General features: G+C 39.5%; 1 long non-coding RNA gene across 1 annotated transcript in view; it reads right to left on the bottom strand.

Moving 5' to 3' along the window:
- The window catches only part of LOC309653529, a 51,681-nt gene that overhangs the window by 14,435 nt on the left and 31,348 nt on the right, over positions 1 to 5,898 (bottom strand). The window lies entirely within an intron of this gene.

The raw sequence follows: 5,898 nt of genomic DNA, 5'->3' as shown, positions 1-5,898 counted from the left end.
CCTAGCTATTATTATTCTAACATTATATATGGCTTTGTGGAACATTCAATATCTGTACCTCCCTCACCACCCCGCATCCCCTTTCCCATCTCCAGCTCCACCACACACACACACACAATTATCTTTCATTGGACTTAATTTTATTAAGTCTCTCTAGATTGTTACAAATTACTAAGGAAACCACTCACTGAGGTTACTCCTTCAGACAGGACACACTCATGCACCCACTCCACAGGTGGTTACTGAGCATCTACTATGCGCCGGGCACTGCTCTCAGTACTATGGGAATAGCAGTGAACAAAGCATAGTTCCCTCCCTCTGGGAACTTATATTCTGCAAGGAAAGAAAGGCAGTCAACAAATAAGAAGCTGTGTCTACTATATTTAAAATACATAATCAACAAGAACCTAGTGTATAGCACAGGGAACTAGGCTCAGTATTCTGTAATAACCTAAACGGGAAAAGAATTTGAAGAAGAATGGATACTTGTATGGGTATAAGTGAATCACTCTGCTGTTCACCTGTAACTAACACATCATTGTTAATCAACTACACTCCAACATAAAATTTTTGTAAAAAGATCTACAAAAAAAATAAGAAGCTGTTTAATGCGTCACGTAAGTGCTCATGAGAAATAAAAAAAGTAAGAGGGAGGCAGTTAGTACTTTGTAGAGAGGAGTCAAGCAAGGCCTCTCTAAGAAAAACACATTTGAGCTGAGACCTGAAGGAAGCAAGAGTATTCCAGGCAGAGGGAACAAAAGAAAATGCAAAGGCCCTGAGGCAGGGGCAGTTTGGCATGTCCCAGGGACAGGAAGGAGGCCAGCAGGGCTAGAGGAGAATAAGCAAGATAGTTACGGCATAAGAGAGGAACCTGGGACCCCAGGGATCATGTAGGGCTTCAGGGCCACCTGAGGACTTCTTTCTTCACTCAGAGTGAGATGGGAAATCTTTGGAGTGTTTTGAGCAGAGGAGTGATATTAACACACATTTTAAAAGAATCACTCTGGGGACTTCCCTGGTGGTGCAGTGGTTGAGAATCTGCCTGCCAATGCAGGGGACACGGGTTCGAGCCCTGGTCCTGGAAGATCCCACATGCCGCGGAGCAACTAAGCCCATGCACCACAACTACTAAGCCTGTGCTCTAGAGCCCGCAAGCCACAACTACTGAAGCCCTCACACCTAGAGCCCGTCCTCCGCAACAAGAGAAGCCACCGCAATGAGAAGCCTCTGCACCGCAAGGGAGAGTAGCCCCCTCTTGCCGCAACTAGAGAAAGCCCGTGCGCAGCAAAGAAGACCCAACATAGCCAAAATGAATAAATAAATAAGTCTTTAAAAAAATAATAATCACTCTGCTGCATTGAGAATACACTGAAGGAGGCAGAGGTAGAAACTGTGAGACCAGTTAGGAGCCTACTGCAAAATAAAAGATAAAGAGTGACAGTGGCTTAGACCAGAGAGATAGGCACTGGGAGATGACGAGAAGCAGATGGATTCTAGATGTACTGTGAAGGTAGCGCACATAGGGTTTTCGGACAGATTGGATGGATGAGTGGGTGAGAGAGAGAGAGAAAGGACTTATGAAAAGAGGAAGAATAAAACAAGAAAGATTTAGTGCAGTATAAACATGAGGAGTTTGGTATCTAGAAAGAGAGGAAGCAGTAGAACAAAAGTGCAATCTAGACAAAAATTGTACTTTATGCACTCCTGTCCCTCTTCCACCTTCTACCATCCACACTCCCTTGCCTCCCAACCCCTATCAGCCTCACTCCTTTACAGTATAAACTGCACAGGCCTCAATCGCAAAAATGTCTAAAATTAATAACAGTTTTAAACAAAAAAATTCAAAATACTCTCCTAAATTAAAGTTTGGATCAAAGAGGAAACCAAAAGTAGAATCACAAAAACTTCTAGAAGTAAACATAAGAGTAAATCTTTGTGACCTTGGTTTACACAAAGATTTCTTAGATGCCAACACCTAAAGCACAAGCCATGAGAGAAAAAATTGATAAACTGGATTTCATCAAAATTCAGTTTCCGCACTTTGAAAAACACTGTTAAACAGAATGAAAGGACAAGCCACCGACTGAGAAAAAGTATTTGCAAATTATACCCCTGATAAACGACTTGTGTCCAGAATACATACAGAAATCTATATCTTCACTAAAAAGAAAACAAATCACCTAATTTTTAAAGAGCCAAAAGATTTAAACAAACATTTCACCAAAGAAGATATACACAGAGCACATGAAAAATGCTCATCATGAATCATTAGGGGACTAAAAATTAAAACATAATGAGATATCACAACACACCTATTACAATGACTAAAAGTCCAAGTGTTGGCCAAGAGGTGGAGGTACTGGACCTCTCACACTGGCTAGTGGTCATGTAAAACAGCATAACCATTTTGGAAAATAGTTTGGCAGCCTCTTAAAAAGTTAAGAAATTACCCATTTGTTCCAGTCGTTCCACTTCTAGGTATTTATTCAAGAGAAATGAAAACGTATGTCCACACAAATATTCACAGCATATTTATCTGTAATAGCCCCAAACTGAAAACCACCCAAATGGCCATTAACAGGTGAATGGATAAACACATTGTGGTAAATCCATATAATGTAATACTACAAAATGATAAAAATAAACTATTGGGCTTCCCTGGTGGCGCAGTGGTTAAGAATCCGCCTGCCAATGTAGGGGACACGGGTTCGAGCCCTGGTCCAGGAAGATCCCACATTCCGTGGAGCAACTAAGTCCATGCACCACAACTACTGAGCCTGTGCTCTAGAGCCCGAGAGCCACAACTACTGAAGCACACGCACCTAGAGCCCGTGCTCCACAACAAGAGAAGCCACCGCAATGAGAAGCCCACACACCGCAACGAAGAGTAGCCTCCGCTCGCCGCAACCAGAGAAAAGCCCGCCCGCGGCAACGAAGACCCAACGCAGCCAGAAACAATAAATAAATAAAATAATAAAATAAATATTTTTTTTTAAAAAATGATGAAAATAAACTATTAACACACACAAAAACATGGATGGATCTCAAAATAATAATGCTGATGGAAAGTAGCCAGACCAAAAAAGTGTAGACTCTATTATTCCATTTATATAAAATTCTAGGGAAAAAAAATGAATCTATAGTGACTGAAAGCTGACTAGTGGTTGCCTAGGGACAGAGAGGCAGGATTTATGGGAGCACAGAAGGACAGTAGGATGTATTACAAAGGACCAGGAGGAAACTTTGAGGGTGATGGACATGTTCATTATCTTGATTCAGATGATGGTGTCACAGTGTCTACATATGTCGAGACTCTTTAAATATGTACAGTTCGTTATACATCAATTATATCCCCATAAAGCTGTTAAAATTTTTCATTGGGGGAAATACTACAATTATAGTGCTTTGGGAAAATAATAATTAGGATACTGTATGTCCAACTTTAAAGCCAGAGTTATAATTTTTGATAGGAACTACATTAAATCTATTTACCAGTTTGGGGAAAATTAGCTTACTTAATATGTCAATTCTTCCAATTCGTGAATAAAGTATGTTTTTCCATTTATTCAGATCCTCTTCAATTTCTGTCTTCCTTGTTTTACAGTTTCCAGCATACAAGTCCTGTACATGTTTTGTTAGATTTACACCTAAATTCTTCTTTTTCTTTCTTTTTGTTTTTAAGTAATTGTATATTGTATTGTATTTCTTTTTTTTTTTTTTTTTTTGGCTGCATTGGGCCTTTGTTGCTGCATGCAGGCTTTCTCTAGTTGCAGCGAGCGGGGGCTACTCTTCATTGCGATGCGCAGGCTTCTCACTGCGGTGGCTTCTCTTGTTGTGGAACACGGGCTCTAGGCACACGGGCTTCAGTACTTGTGGCTCTCGGGCTCTAGAGCATAGGCTCAGTTGTTGTGGTGCACGACCTGAGTTGCTCCATGGCATGTGGGATCTTCCCGGACCAGGGATCAAACCTGTGTCCCCTGCACTGGCCGGCAGATTTTTAACCACTGCGCCACCAGGGAAGTCCCTGTATTTCTAATTTTGGTGTCCACATGTTCACTGCTAGCATACAGCCTAAAGAAATACAACTGATTTTTGTATGTTTATGTTATACCCTGAAACCCTACTGAACTCACTTCATAGTTCTGAGTTTGGGGGGAAATTCTTTGGGATTTTCTACATCAACAATCATGTACCTCAGAAAACAACCACTTAAGGTGAATCTAAATTAATTAAAATGAAGTTCAAAATTACACAGTAAATTGTGGGGAAAAAGTCTGATTGGGATTTTATCATAAAAATCAAGCCAGAACTACTGAAATAAATTTATTTTCTCTTATACTTCACAAGATTTACGTTATAACTGCATCTCTGTTAATTCTTAGAACAAAGAATGAATCAATGTTGGAGTTGGGAGAAAAGGAACATCCTTCTCACAATCTTGTATGATGTGGCACCCTTTATGTTTAACTTTGGCAATGCAATCATAAAGAATGTCCTGTTTTGCAAAAACTGTATGATGTCTTCATTGATATTTTAAGGGTCTTCCTAATCCTTTGATCCTAAACTCACTCCCTTGAAGCACTTATTGGATCATCTTTGTCCATGTTCAGAGTTTTATAATTATTAACTAGTTCAGTGCTGCTGCATCACCCTGGCCAGTGGCTTTGCAAAATTCAAGCAGGTTTCTAATACCACTTTCATCAACTTCATTAAATTCTGAAAATTTTGCAGTATTTGCCATTTTATTTTGCAGTCATGTTGCACTGACTATTGCATATTTACGACACCTGATAATCAGTATGCTCATGTACTAGGGAATAACAAAACTGACTCCACATCAGATCTGTTTCTTTTACTTTAACCTTTGTACTTTGTTTTTGCTACAACTTAATGTTGCCTATAGCCTAAAATATACAGGATAGCCAATTCTCAAGGCTCTGGCCTTTACAGGTGTAACACTTTTCCATTCATAGAGAGATAAAAAGTTGCAGAACAGAGAATAACGTTTGTCTTGTTGGAGGTTTACAGGAACACCATGACCTGACCTAAGTGGACAGCTACAAGAACAGAGGATTCCGACACCAAGTTTGCAACAGCTAACAACACTCCCTCCCCTTTTAGTATAAAAAAAGCCTGAATTCTACCTCGGGGAAGATGGTTCTAGCCCATCTTACCTGAGGACCCTAGCCCACCATCTTCTCGGTCTGCTGGCTTTCCGAATAAAGTCACTATTCCTTGCCCCAACCACTCGTCTCTCGATTTGTTGACCTGTTGTGCGGCAAGCAATATGAGCTTGGGCTCCGTAACGATCATTAGAGAATACTTATTGTTTTCTTATGCCACATCACTACTGTGGAGACTCTAATAACAGGCATTGTACTACTGCAAACCTTAAAACAGTCATACCCTTTGCCCAGAAAGTCTATTCTATAAATATCGTCAAGATATGCATAAACATATGCACACATATGTTTACAGGAATATTTAAAAGAAAAAAAAATTAGTGCACCCTAAGTGCCCCAAAATAGAAAACTGAGTACAGTCATAGGATGGAACGATATGTAACTATTAAAAATCATGATGTAGAAGAAGAGTTAATATCATGGTAAAATTTCCCATAATCTGTTAAGTTGCAAAGGCAGAATACAAAACCATGCTTACAGGCTGATACCCTAATTGTGTATTTGTTTAAAGCACGTGTTTAAAAAAAAAACAAAACTGTGTATGTGTTTACAAACATAAAAAAAAGTGTAAAAGGACTTAATCCAAATTCCGGCATAGATTACTTCTATGCTAAAATCTTAGGAGTGATTTAAATTTTTCCTTCAGTATGTTTGATTATGTTTTTCAATCTTTCTACAATGTGTACCTCACTTTGGGAATTTTTTTAAAGGCTCG

Source organism: Balaenoptera physalus (genome assembly GCF_965194825.1).
Source record: "Balaenoptera physalus genome assembly, contig: HAP1_SCAFFOLD_550, whole genome shotgun sequence".
Lineage (NCBI taxonomy): Eukaryota > Metazoa > Chordata > Mammalia > Artiodactyla > Balaenopteridae > Balaenoptera > Balaenoptera physalus.
This window is presented reverse-complemented; position numbering and strand designations above follow the sequence as displayed.